Source organism: Cetorhinus maximus, chromosome 11 (assembly GCF_964194155.1).
Source record: "Cetorhinus maximus chromosome 11, sCetMax3.hap1.1, whole genome shotgun sequence".
NCBI lineage: Eukaryota > Metazoa > Chordata > Chondrichthyes > Lamniformes > Cetorhinidae > Cetorhinus > Cetorhinus maximus.
Genome location: NC_135889.1, coordinates 11,927,952 through 11,942,248, shown reverse-complemented (window position 1 = coordinate 11,942,248; position 14,297 = coordinate 11,927,952). Strand labels below are relative to the sequence as shown.

Genomic DNA, 14,297 nt, shown 5'->3' with positions numbered 1-14,297 from the left:
GAAGGGGTTGCCTTATGAGGAAAGGTTGTTTTGTTTTAATTCATGGGATGTGCCTATCCCTAATTGCCTTTGAGAAGGTGGTGGTAAGCTAACTCCTTGACCACTGTAGGCCATGTGGTGTAGGTACACCCACAGTGCTGTTAGGGAGGGAGTTCCAGGATTTTGATCCAGCGACAGTGAAGGAACAGCGATATATTTCCAAGTCAGGATGTTGAGTGTCTTGGAGGGGAACTTGCAGGTGATGGTGTCCCCATGTATCTACTGCCCTTCTTCTAGATGGTAGTGGTTGTGGGTTTGGAAGGTGCTGTCAAAGGAGCCTTGGTGAGTTCCTGCAGTGCTTCTTGTAGATGGTGCACTTTGCTCCAACTGTGAGTCAGTGGTGGAGGGAGTGAATGTTTGTGGATGGGGTGCCAATCAAGCGGGCTCCTTTGTCCTGGATGGTGTCAAGCTTCTTGAGTGTTGTTGGAGCTGCGCTCATCTAGGTAAGTGGGGAATATTCCATCACACTCCTGACCTGTGCCTTGTAGATGGTGGACAGGCTTTGGGGAGCCAGGAGGTGAGTTACACGTCACAGGATTCCTAGTCTCTTACCTGCTCTTGTAGCCACAGTATTTATATGGCTAGTCCAGTTCTGTTTCTGGTCAATGGAACTCCCAGGATGTTGATAGTGGGGGATTCAGTGATGGTAATGCCATTAAATGTCATGGGATGATAGTTAGATTCTTTCTTGTTGGAGATGGTCATTGCCTGTCATTTGTGTGGTCCGAATGTTACTTGCCACTTGACAGCCGAAGCCTGGATATTGTTCAGGTCTTGCTGCATTTGGACATGGACTGCTTCAGTATCTGAGGAGCCGCTAATGGTGCTGAACATTCTGCAATCATCAATGAACATCCCCACTTCTGACCTTATGAGGGAAGGAAGGTCATTGATTAAGAAGTTGAGCCTAGGACACTACCCTGAGGAACTCCTGCAGTTATGTCCTGGAACTGAGATGATTGACCTTCAACAACCACAACCACCTTCCTTTGTGTTAGGTATGACTCCAACCAGCGGAGAGTTTTCTCCTGATTCCCATTAACTCCAGTTTTGCTAGGGCTCCCTGATGCTGCATTCAGTCAAATGCTGCCTTGATGTCAAGGGCAGTCAGTCTCACCTCACCCCTGGAGTTTAGTAGCTCTTTTATCCACGTTTGAACCAAGGCTCTAATGAGATCAGGAGCCGAGTGGTCCTGGCAGAATCCAAACTGACCGTCAATGAGCAGGTTATTGCTAATCAAGTGCCGCTTGATAGCACTGTTGATGACCCCTTCCGTCACTTTACTGATGTTCGAGAGTAGACTGATGGGGTGGTAATTGGCTGGGTTGGATTTGTCCTGCTTTTTGTGTACAGGACATACCTGGGCAATTTTCCACATTGTCGGGTAGATGCCAGTGTTGTAGGTGCACTGGAACAGCTTAGCTAGGGTCGCAGCAAGTTCTGGAGCACGTCTTCAGTACTATTGCTGGAATATTGTCAGGGCCCATAGCCTTTGCAGTATCCAGTGCCTTCAGCCATTTCTTGATGTCACATAGAGTGAATCGAATTGGCTCAAGACAGAACATCTTTCTGGAGGAGGCCGAGATGGATCATCCACTCAGCAGTTTTGGCTGAAGATTGTTGCGAATGCTTCAGCCTTATCTTTTGCACTAATGTGCTGGGCTCCTCCAGCATTGAGGTTGGGGATATTTGCGGAGCTTGGACAGTTTGGATCTGTACCCAATGGAGTTTAGAAGAATGCGAGGTGATCTTATTGAAACATATAAGATTGTGAAGGGGACATGACAGGGTGGGTGCTGAAATGGTGTTTCTCTTGTGGAGACTAGAACTAAGAGAACACAGTTTTAAAATAGGGGGTCTCCCATTTAAGATGGAGATGAGATTTTCTTTCTCTCCGAAAGATGTTAGTATGTGGAATTTTCTTCCTCGGGGAACAGTGGAGGCAGGGTCGTTGAATATTTTTAAGACTGATTTAGATTCTTGACTGACAAGGGTGTCAGAGGGCATAGGGGGTAAACAGGAAACTAAAGGCCACAATCAGTTCAGCAATGATCTTATCAAATGGCAGAGCTGGCAGAGGGGCCAAATGGCTACTCCTAATTTGCATGTTTGTACACACTGATTCCTATTTTGATAATTCAGTTTGTTTAATTCAAATGACCTGAATTGCATGTTTTTAGCACAAAGTTCCCACCTTTCTTATATTTACAATTATGATTCAAATTTTGTCATCCAGAATTTTAGTGCAAGAAATTATCAGGAGATGGCTGTGTCAGTCTTAAAAGATAAATGTCACCTTCTTTGTTGGGTTTTGCTTTACAATCACTTATGTCAGCAATGAGAACATGAATTATCCTCTAATTCTCAGGGTGAGGAGCAGCAAAAATGTTTTGTATTTCCCACTTTGTTCCAGGGAAAGTCAGTACTAGACTCAACTGTGACATTTCTCCCTCCCTAATACTCAAAAAGTATGCAGGTAATCACTAACGAGAGTCACGTATGAAGAACAGTTACTTGGAGGTAAGGTTGATGCCCATGAGGTTCTACGTCCAGCTTCACTTAATGGGTTCAGGAAACGAGGGGAGAGATTTGGGCAGTAAAGTTATTTTCAAATAAGAGCCTGGTGAATGGTAATGCATTACATCTGTAGCTGGACAGTCATCTCACTGAGGTGCACGCCCTCTGTGTCAGTGATTGCAGTGCATCTGGCCCATGGAAGCTATTTTGGGGACAGCTGCTTCCCTGAGCTCTTGCGGTTGAGCACATCTGGGATCCTGAAATATGTTAATTTGAGACTGATTGGTGTGTGAATACACACAGCACACATCTAAGCGTCTGTCTGTGGGGAGATTACTGTAGTATAATTTGCTGTTCCTTTGAATGCCAGTGAATTTGAATGATGCATGATTGGAATTCCTGAAAGACAACTATCCGCCGCAGTTGCATATCATAAACAACCCTGCAGCGGTTCTGTTGATGTCAACAAAATACTTCTTTGTTAGCATTTTGCAGGATACCCTCTCTGATCACAAGGTGCTCCCAGCCGCACTTGTTTTCTGTCTGTAACCCTGACCCTGGGTTTAAAAAAAAGCCTTGTATTTCTATAGCACCTTTTACAATCTCAAGACCTCCCAAAGCATTTCAGTCAGCTAAGTAATTTTGACATGTAGTCACTGCTATAATGTAGGAAATGTGGCAGACATTTGAAGGGATATTTCAGAATACATAGAATATATACACTTCACTGAGCAAGAAAAATTCCAAGGGCAGGGCCCACTATTCCTGGTGAACTAAAAAAGTTAAAGACAGTATCAAATTTAAAGAAAAAGCATATAATTATGCAAAGACGGGTGGCAGGTCAGAAGATTGGAAAGAATGTAAAGAACAGCAAAGAACGACAAAAAGATTAATACGGAGGGAAAAATTAGAGTATGAGAGAAAGCCAGCTAGAAATATAAAGACGGATAGTAATGAGTTTCTATAGGTATTTAAATAAAAGAGTTTACAAAGTGAACGTTGGTCCTATGGAAAGTGTGTCTGCAGAATTGATGATGGAAAGCAGGGAGATGGCGGATGAATTAAACAGGTATTTTGCTCCGGTCTTCGCTATACAGGACACAAGTAACATCCTGGAAATAGCTGTAAATCAGGAAATGGAAGGGAGAGAGGAACTTGTGGAAAATTGCCATCACCAGGGAAGTGGTATTGAGCAAATTGTTGGGGCTGCGGGCTGACAAAATCCCCAGGTCCGGATGGACTTCACTCTAAGATCTTAAAAGAAGTGGCTAGTGAAATAGTTGATGCATTGGTTTTAAATTTACAAAATTCCCTAGATTCGAGGAAGGTTTCATTAGATTGGAAGATAGCAAATATAACTCCTTTATTCAAAAAGGAAGGGAGACAGAAAGCAGGAAACTACAGGCCAGTTAGTCTAACATCTGTCATAGGGAAAATGTTAGAAGCTATTATTAAAGATGTTGTAGTAAGGCACTTAGAAAAATTGAAGGTAATCAGTCAGAGTCAAAATGGTTTTGTGAAAGGAAATCATGTTTAACCAATTTATTGGAGTTCTTTGAAGGAGTCATGTGCTGTGAAAAAAGGGGGACCGGTGGATTTACTGCACTTAGATTTTCAGAAGGCATTTGATAAGGTGCCACATTAAAGGTTATTGCGGAATATAAAAGCTCATGGTGTAGGGGATAACATATTGGTGTGGACAGAAGATTGGCTAGCTAACAGGAAGCAGAGAGTTGGCAAAAATGGGTCTTTTTCTGGTTGGCAGGGTGTGACGAGTGGTGTGCCACAGAGATCGTTGCTGGGACCTCAACTTTTTACAAATTATATAAATGATTTGGACGAAGGGACCAAAGGAATTGTTGCTGAATTTGCTGGCAACACAAAGATAGGTAGGAAAGTAAATTGTGAAGAGGACATAAGGAGGTTACAAAGTGACCGATAGGTTAAGTGAGTGGGCAAAGATTTGGCAAATGGAGTATAAATTGAGCAAATGTGAAAATCTTCATTTTGACAGGAAGAATAAAAAAGAAGCTTATTATCTAAATGAGAGAGTGCAGAGCTCTGAGATTCAGAGGGAGCTGGGTGTCCTAGTGCATGAATCACAAAAGGTTAGTGTGCAGGTACAGCAAGTGAATAGGAAAGCTAATAGAATGTTATCATTTATTGTGAGGGGAATTGATTCCAAAAGTAGGTAGGTTATGCTTCAGTTGTACAGGGCATTGGTGAGACCACATCTGGAGTACTGTGTACAGTACTGGTCTTTTTATTTAAGGAAAGATGTAAATGCATTAGCAGTTCAGAGAAGGTTTACTAGACTAAAAGCAGGAATGGACAGGTTGCCTTATGAGGAAAGGTTGGACAGGTTAGGCTTGTATCCACTGGAATTTAGAAGAGTAAGAGACGACTTGATTGAAACCTTTAAGACCCTGAGGGGCCTTGACAAGGTGGATGTGGAGAGGATGCTTCCTCTTGTGGGAGAATCTAGAACTAGGGGTCACTGTTTAAAAATAAGAGGTTGATCATTTAAGGCAGAGATGAAAAGAAATTTTTTTCTCTTGGAGGGCCGAGAGTCTTTGGAACACCCTCCCTCAAAAGGCAGTGGAAGCAGGGCCATTGAATATTTCTAAGGCAGAGCTAGATAGATTCTTGATTAACAAGAGGGTGAAAGGTTATTGGGGGTAGGCAGGAATGTGGGGTTGAGGTTACATTCAGATCAGCCATGATCTTATTGAATGGCGGAGCAGACTCAGGGGGCCGAGTGGTCTACTCCTAGGTTGTATGTCTGTAGCAAGGCCCCACAAACAAGATTGTAACAATCAGCAAGCACTCTGATTTTAGAGATTGGTGGAGGAATAAAGGTTGGACAGGACACAGAGAACTCCCTGCTCTTAGAAATAGTGCATGGGATCTTTTACGTACACCTGAGGGACCAGTCGGTATAATAACATCTCATCTGAAAGTTGTTACCCCTGATGGTGGAGTACTTCAGCAGAGTGACAGCCTGGATGTTGCCGTTCAAGTTTCTGGAGCAAATCCACAATCTTCAGAATTTGAGAAGAGAGTGCCACCACTGACCCACACCTGACCCTTTGAATTTTTAGGGGAAGAGTACGCTTTCAATTTTGATTTGCTTGTGTTGCTACTGAATATCATACAGTATATGTGGGTCAACTCAGGAGCAAAGAAAGCAGACAAAATGGTGGGACATTACACTACACTAATGAATGCAAAGTTTATGATCATTGTAATGATACTTCACAAGAAAAACTTGTTGGCTGAAGTGCTTTGGACCATCTGAGTGATATGAAAAGTGCTGTATAACAGAAGTTTCATAACGGGTCCAGGGTAATGGAAGGCAATGTAAAGCAGAGAAATAATATGAATAAAAAGATTAAGGATGGGAAAACATACATGAAAACAAGTAATGATTTTCTGTGATGACTTTTTGACGTATATATTATCAACATTGCAAATTGCAGTAAATTAATACGTATGAAAACTTGCTGAATGCTTAGAATTACTGTAATATTGCATGCTTTTTGAATGTCATTGTGTGTGAGGCCAAAAATTCGGTTGGCCCAGGGAGTACAGAATTCACCTGATGCTGGAGATCTAAAAATTAACCTAAGGACTATAGGAAATGTATTTCTGATTGTCTAAAGGAAATATTTTTTTCCCAAATTTACTATGGGATACTGAAGCAGGCTTATGGGGACTGTGTGTGTGTATGTTTGTTTGTGTGTCTAGTTTAATTAAACTACAGACAGTCAGACTACAAGGTTGGAATCATCAAAAGAGGTTACGTGTAAAACAGGCATTTGAAATGGAGATGGAATGAAGTCTCAGCAGTTACAGTGTGAATGGAATTTGCATTTTTGGATAAATTGAGAGGTTGTTTGATTTTCAAAGGGACATAAGATATTTGCAACTGGCAAGATAAATAAGACAAAGTTAATAAGTTTATTTTTCCAAAAGGTGCTGGCCATAATGACAAAATGAAAGATTTTTATATTCTGAGAAAAGTAATTTGCAAAGAAAGGTTGAAATAATGGAATTTACAGGCCAACAGGTAGGAAATATATTTAAAGAAAGATGGGAAACTGTGTGGGGAGTGGCCGTATGAGATGTTGAAAGGTGCATGGTATGAGTCAGACCTGTGGGAAAAAGCCTCTAGCCACCCTGGACAGTTTGCTGTTGCAGTAACCAAGGTTTTGTTAAAAGCTTTTGAAATTAGATTGTTGAGTGAAAGGGAGAAAGAAGCTGTGAAATACACTTGCAGCGACAGTGGGTGTTTGTGGTAATACTGCTGGATGTTTTATAGATGACAAATCCATTTGGACTGTTGCTTGAAAGGAGTGGGTAGTTGGGAATCTAGTTAAGTAGAAATCTTGAGAATTGTTATAAAACTAAATGTAACTGTCCTACTGTGGACATGGTGTGTTTAAGTTTTCTTTTCTTTTGTTAATAAATGTTTTAATTTAATCTTTAAAATCTCTATAGGTGGTAGTGGATTCATTACTTCTGACTTCAATGCAGAAACCTTCTTGTAATAAATACAAATTGCAAAATCGTTGTGATAGCGTGACTAAGTTTCCTTTTGAGATTTGGTCAGCCTGACAAATACCACCTGCCATACTGTAACAATTATTTTTGGGCAGAGAGGTTGTACTGCTGATTGATAGGTGGGGAGGAAGGAGAGAAAGGTTTGAAGCATTTCTCTCCCCTTGAGTGTTAAAAGTCAAGGACAGGCTGCTTTCTACTTCCGGTCTTACTCTGGGGACACATATTCCTTTCTAAGTAACTTTATCCACTGTGTAGTATTTCAGTCACTGCGGTCAATGATGCGATAACCTCTGGGGGAGGAGGGGGGATTTCAAAATGACACAGTTGCCTACAGATAATTCACGTGGTGAAAGAGAGCCTGCAGTTGGTTCTGTTTGTGTCATCCTGAGACTCCAGGGTGTAAATTCCACTCTACATGGTGGTGATTAGTTTCACTTCAAGGCATACTTCAGATTCTGGTTGCCTTCCCGTTCTTAATGTAAGCAGTTTGCTGGCAGGACATGTGGATACCTGAGCTAGTGGGGGGAGGGGGTGGCGGGATTTCTATTAGTGTGCTAACCTCGCAGAGCAGTTTTGTACTCTTAGGAGTTATTTATATTGGTACATGAGCAGGGCCCGAAAGATTTTACCCAAGTAGCCTTCATCAAATCATAGATATTTACAGCATGGTAGGAGGCCATTTGGTCCATTGTGTCCGCGCCAGCAAACAAGTAGCCATCCAGCCTAATCCCCTTTCCGATTTCCCCCCTTTTTTCCAATAACTTATATAGATTTTTCTTTTCCCACTATTTCCATTATTTTTAAATGTATTTCCATCTATTGTTTTATCTCTATCTTTTAGCATTTTTTGATTCCTTCACCCCACCCCACCCCCACTAGGGCTATCTGTACCTTGCTTGTCCTGCTTTCTACCCTTAATTAGCACATTCCTTTAGATAATATCACCACCTTCAACGCCTCTTTGTCCTTTTGTCTGTGACATCTTTTGGTTATCTCCACCTATCACTGGCCCTCTATCCAGCTCTACTTGTCCCACCCCCCCTTAAACCAGCTTATATTTCACCTGTCTTCTATTTTTACTTAGTTCTGTTGAAGGGTCATTCGGACTCGAAACGTTAACTGTGTTCCTCTCCGCAGATGCTGCCAGACCTGCTGAGTTTTTCCAGGTATTTTTATTTTTGTTTTTGTTTTGGATTTTCAGCATCCGCAGTGTTTTGCTTTTAATTTAACCCACTTTCCACCTCTCGGTCTTGTAGGTTATGGCACTTCAAGTGCATATCCAAGAACTTTTTAAATGATATGAAGGTTTTACCTCTACCACACTTTTCAAGCAGTGAGTCCAAGACCCCCACCATCCTCTGGGTGAAAATGTTTCCCCTCAAATCTCCCCTTAACTTCCTATCTCTTTTCTGAAATCTATCCCCCCAATTATGGACCTCTCAACAAAGGGGAGTGGGGCCTTCCTATCCACTCTATTGAGATGATTTTGTACACTACAATTGGTTCTCCCCTCAGCCTTCTCTGTTCCAAAGAAAACATCCCTAACCTATCAAAACTTTCCTTCTAGCTAAAATTCTCCAGTCCAGGTAACGTCCTCTGAAATCTTCCCTGTACCCTCTCTAGTGCAAACACATTGTTCTTATAGTACGGTGGCCAGAACCAAACTAACTGTAACTTAACCAGCTACCATGCAGCTGATGATGTCCCCTCCAATTCTCTTCCTCCCCCGCCTACAGTCTCTGACTGTAGTGCATTCCATAGCTCCACAAAGCTTTTAGTACATTGTCCAAATCACTCTTTTAATTGTGAGTCTAGCCAGCGTGTATCACTAAGCAATTTAACAGTGGGAACAGCACAAAGCCAATCCTGGAGCATGAAAATCGTCGACAAGTATACTTTTCAGCTGATTACTTGTTCCTTCTACCTTGTGAGGGATGCTGAGGCCAAATCCCTGCTTGGGATCAGTTAATTCAGCACAAACCAAGCCTTGCATCTGGGGTGATATTGGTATGTATGGCTCAAAACCACATTGTTCCCCCCTGTTTGATAGATTCTGCCACTGACCCATCAGAATACTGACTGCAATATTTCCTGTTATTGGATCTACAACTTTTGAATTGTAAAGATTTTCATTGTACAACTATCAGAGAAGACTGAAGGGCTGGGGCTCCAGAAAAGAGACTGAGAGGTGACCTAATGGAGATCTTTAAAACGATGAAGTTCAAGAAGGTAGATTTAGAGAAGATGTGTCTACTCACCAGGGGAGGAACCCAAAACTAGGGGTCATAAAAACAAGATAACGGCTAACAAATCAAACAGAGTCAAACAGAGCAATACAGGGCCAAACAGAGCCACACAGAGCAAAACAGAGCGGAACCGAGCCAAACAGAGCCAAACAGAGAATCCTCTTTACACAGCGAGTGGTTAGAATGTGGAACTTGCTACAATATGGAGTGGTTTGGGAAAGTAGCATAGATGCATTTGAGGGGAAGCTAGATAAGTACATGAGGGAGAAAGAATTGGAAGGATATGCTGATAGGGTTGGATGAAGAAAGCTGAGAGGAGGTTCATTTGGAGCATAAACACTAGCATAGACCGATAGGCCAGTGACCTGTTTCTGTGTGGTATAATTTTATGTATTTTCCACTCTTTCTTCTATACAGTAACTACCCCTACTGTCATAGCGAATACTCTACAAGACTGTAGAACTTGTCTGTCTGTTCGGGTTATTAAACCTAATAACAATGTAAAAGTTTTTGTGTCTTTAGCTGTCTTTGTGCCAACCTACCCAGGATTGCCTGAAATATCATGACTTATTTAAGAAGTGAGTAATGGAGTTTCCTGATGACTCAATACCCTGTAGATCAGAAAATATATAATTCCTTTAACATGCAAGAACAAGTGGAAAGAGCCTTGAAAAATGCATTTTGGATTTTATAAATGGGCATAAAGTAAGAACATAGAAATGTTAGGGTATAGATGAAAGCCATTTAGCCCCTTGTGTGTAAACATAGAGCAAGAATTTATGATAACTTATAGTATCCTCCTGCCTTATTTAATCTCATTTTATCACCATGTCCTATATTCCTTTCTCCCTCATGTACCCATCTAGCGTCCCCCTTAATCTTTGTTAAATGCCTTAACATTGAGAGGACTGTGTGCAGTTTTTGCTGCTTCATTTTTGGAAAATACATGGAGAGCAGACAATTCAGATTCACAAGAATGGTGTCTGAGATGGTGAACTTCTATTACAATATTGAGACTACTAAGCAGAGAAGACTAAGAAGGAATAGTGAGAGGCTGTTTTCTGGGGTGGTGGAGTCAATGATGAGGGAGTCATGGATTTAAAATTCTCTGTAATCCCTTCAAAGAGGGATTAAGAAAACATTTCCTTCTGCAGAGAGTTGTTAGAACATGGAATGGTTTGCCATTGGGATTAGCTAATGCATCTTTTAAAGTAGATAAATATTTTAAGCACTTAAACAGACAATGATATGGGAAGAGAGAGCAGCCAGTGAGATTATTTTTAGATTGCTGTAGCAAAGAGCCAACATAGACATGTTGGGCCAAATGGCCTATGTATGTGCTGAAATATCTATAGTCCTGAGTCCATGTTTTGTTGACTGGTGGCCTGTATTGGGTTAGATGATGCTGCATTTGGCCTTGATACTTAAATAGGGGGAAACATCAGCTAGGATTGCAATTCAGATAATATGTGCTTAGGCTCAGGGATGATTTTCCTGACAGTTAAAAATCTCGTCGATGCTCAGTCTAGCTCCATGTGTGACCAATAGCCATGGTAAAGAAAGAGACCCAACATCAACCTATGTCTGCAGTGGAGAATAGGTGAAAGTTAGGAGTTGGTGGCAAACAGGGCAGACAGTGATGGCAAGGTGACATTGAGCTCCACGGATGTGTGTCATGTCCACAATTTTTTGCATAACTGCATTTGTAGCCTTAGCTGTGCTGCAGTGTAAAGTGAGCCTACTCGAGGTTGCTAGGAGAATTCTGTGTTTCTCCAATCCTGGTTTTACACTTCTTTGATGTTCGTCGCTCTACTATTGATGGCTGCGCATTCAGCTGCGTAAGCCCTAATCTCTCTACCTTCCTCTCTAAATCTCTTCACCTCTCTTATCTCTGTCCTTTAAGACGCTCCTTCAATACCTACCTTTTTGGCCAAGCTTTTTGTCACCTGACCCATTATCATCTTTTGTGTCTTGGTGCCAAATTTTATCTCATTGCACTCAGTGAACTGTCTTGAGCTGTTTCTGCTATGTTTAAGGTCCTATATAAATGCAAGCTGTTAGTGAGAATTTTTGTGCCTCACTGTTCCAGCCCTATAAAAGAGGACCCTGGTTTGATCCAGTTACAGTCTGATTTTCCCCATTAGCTTAGTGTTCCCACAGTTTGATGACAACAGCCTGTGTGTAATTGCGTTTTAGCCCCAAAAAAAGTTTCTTTACATCCACCAAAGAAATAAACAGGTAGATTACACCCTAGTCATTTTAAAGTATACTGATTTGCCACAACTGTTAATATTTTTAAATTTTATTTATCCAAAAACATTATTTGAATTTCTTTTCCCCCCATGCCAAATTGTTTTCCTCCACTCCTGGTGATGTTCGGGCCCTCTCCTCACTTGAGTGGCCATAGTAAAAAGATGTGCATTTATACCACAACTTTCACTTATAATATAGATACATTTAAGGGGAGGCTAGACAAGCATGTGAAGGAGAAGTGAATAAAGGGTTATGCTGATGGAGTCAAATGAGGAAAGATGGGGGAGGTTCAAGTGGAACATTACTTCCGGCATATGCTGGTTGGGCCAAATAGCCTGTTTCTCTGTTGTATATCTTATGTAAAATGCAGCAGCCAATTTGCACACAGCAATGTCTTGCAAATGACTGAGAGGTGATGACCAAATATTCTGTAATGTTGGTTGAGAGCTAAAATTGTCCGGCACAACAGGGATAAGTCCCCTGGTATTCTTCAAAATAGTGCCATGGAATATTTTACGTCCACCTGCGAGAGCAGACAGGGCCTTATTTTAATGTCTAATCTAAAGGACAGCTCCTCGGCCAGTGCAGAACTCCCTCAGTACCGCACTGTGACTATGGGCCTGGATTTTATGCTCCAGTCTCTGGAATGGGACTTGAAGCCACAACGTTCTGACTCAGGCGAAAGCTTTGCCAATCTGAGCCAGAGCTTATTCTTCATTTGTGACCTTTGACACTAAGTATCAGCAGGTTACCTAAAGGTAGCATGTGTCACAAAAATACAGTTTTCATATTATTGTGATTTATTGTAAAAGTGGGTTAATAGTGGGGTTTGGATTAGTTTCTCTGTGGGCAGAAGTTTGCCCATGGCATGCGGGATCGGCGGGGGCACATCAGGAGGGAAGCCGACTGCTGCGATTAACAGCACACCACGATTTCACGCTGGTAGGCCAATTAAGGCCCGCCCAACGTGATATGCGAGCGGCCGTGCTGAGCACTGCCTGTGCGGGCGGGGGAGCAGGCCTAGCGTGAACTTCACGCATGCGTGCGAGAGAGCACTGAATCTCCCTGAGGCACGAAGCTGCCATAGGGAGATGAAGATGATATTGAAAAAATTAATAAACAATAGAAAAATGTAATAAAACATGTCCCTGCTCATGTGACTCTGTCACATGAGCAGGGACATGTTTTTAATTAAAAAATAAAGTTTTTATTTTATTTCTGTTTGCTTTTGGAAACCTCATCCCGTCCGTGGATGAGGTTTCCAAAAAAAATGCAAAGGCCACTTGGCCTTTTCGCCTGCCCGCCAACCGGCAGTGTAGCCACTGATCGACCTATCGTGCGACTGCGTGCTGATGTCAGCACGCTCGGCCAATGTCATCACGCGCCATTTCACACTCGGTCGGGTCGGGTGCGCGCCTGCCCGCCGAGCTAAAAATTCTAGCCTGTGGCTGTGTGTTTCTGTGTCTGGAGGAGGTTGCAGAGATTTAATTGAATTGGCAACAGCTGGTCTGGAGGTTTTGAGTTATCAACAAGAAGCTAGGTTTGAAATGTTAAATACATAAACATGGCTGAAGTTTTAGGATGTGAGGTGTAAGGAAAATTTGCATTTTTACATAAAGTAGAGTATTTTGAATTTCAAAGAGATGGTAAGATGTTACACCTAGCCAGAAGAAGCTAAGCCAATCAGTGTGTTTATTTTTCCCAAAGGTTACTGATAAAATTAGTACTATGAAAGATTTATATTATGAGAAAAGTAAAGTTGCAAAGACATTTGGAACAATGTAATTTGTATTAAAAGGAGAGAAACATGTATGAAGGAGATGAAACTATGTGTAAGAGGGAAGGTGTTCTAAGGTCTAACACAAGTGTGAAAAGCCTCCAGCCTCTGTGCATCAAGTTTCTGCCTACAGGAACCAAAGTTGAGAAAACTCACTTTGAAACTCATTGTCCAGCGTATTGTGTGCTTTGCTGTTTTCTGTTTAAATCCATTTGTTTTTATTGTTGCCTTAACGGAGGTGTAACTGGGAGTCAGATTAATTGGGGGTTTTAGGAGTTATTATGGTAGTAATTTGTAGACCTATGTATGTGCTTGAAATACTTTTTGTTCATAAATGTTTAATTTAATTTTCTAAAAACCTCTGAAGTCATGGTAGTCTTATTCTGAATGCAAGGCATGCTTCTTGAAATAAAATACAAATTGCAAAACAGTTGTGACTGCATGATCAAGTTTCTCTCGTGGATTTGATCTGCCTGGCACATATCATCTGCCACATCATAACACATGCAACTTAAAAAAAAATTCTTTCAAGGGCTGTGACCGTTGCTGGCAAGGCCAGTATTTGTTGCCCATCTGTAATTGTCTTTGAGAAGGTGGTGGTGAGCTGCCGTTTTGAAATGCTGCAGTGCGTCATTACTGAGCTTGACCCCCATCCCAGCTTTACATCCACACACATGCACTTCAAGAGATGAAGCAGTGACTCTGAATGACTTTCACCTCTCCCTAACCCACGGTACTGGAACCAATTATAATGCCTAACCACATGCTCTGGATAGGCTCAGCTAACTCAATGCAGATCACATTATTTCAATCTGAAACATTCTCTGGTGCTCTGTTGTTTACAGCCTAAGTCTGTCTAACCATCAGGGACAAAAATAAAAAGTACTGGAAAAACTCAGCAG

The 14,297-nt window shown here is 41.7% G+C and overlaps 1 protein-coding gene across 1 annotated transcript in view; it reads left to right on the top strand.

Annotated features, from left to right (window-relative positions):
* ccnyl1 (cyclin Y-like 1) overlaps nucleotides 1-14,297 on the top strand; it is a 71,928-nt gene that overhangs the window by 1,364 nt on the left and 56,267 nt on the right. The window lies entirely within an intron of this gene.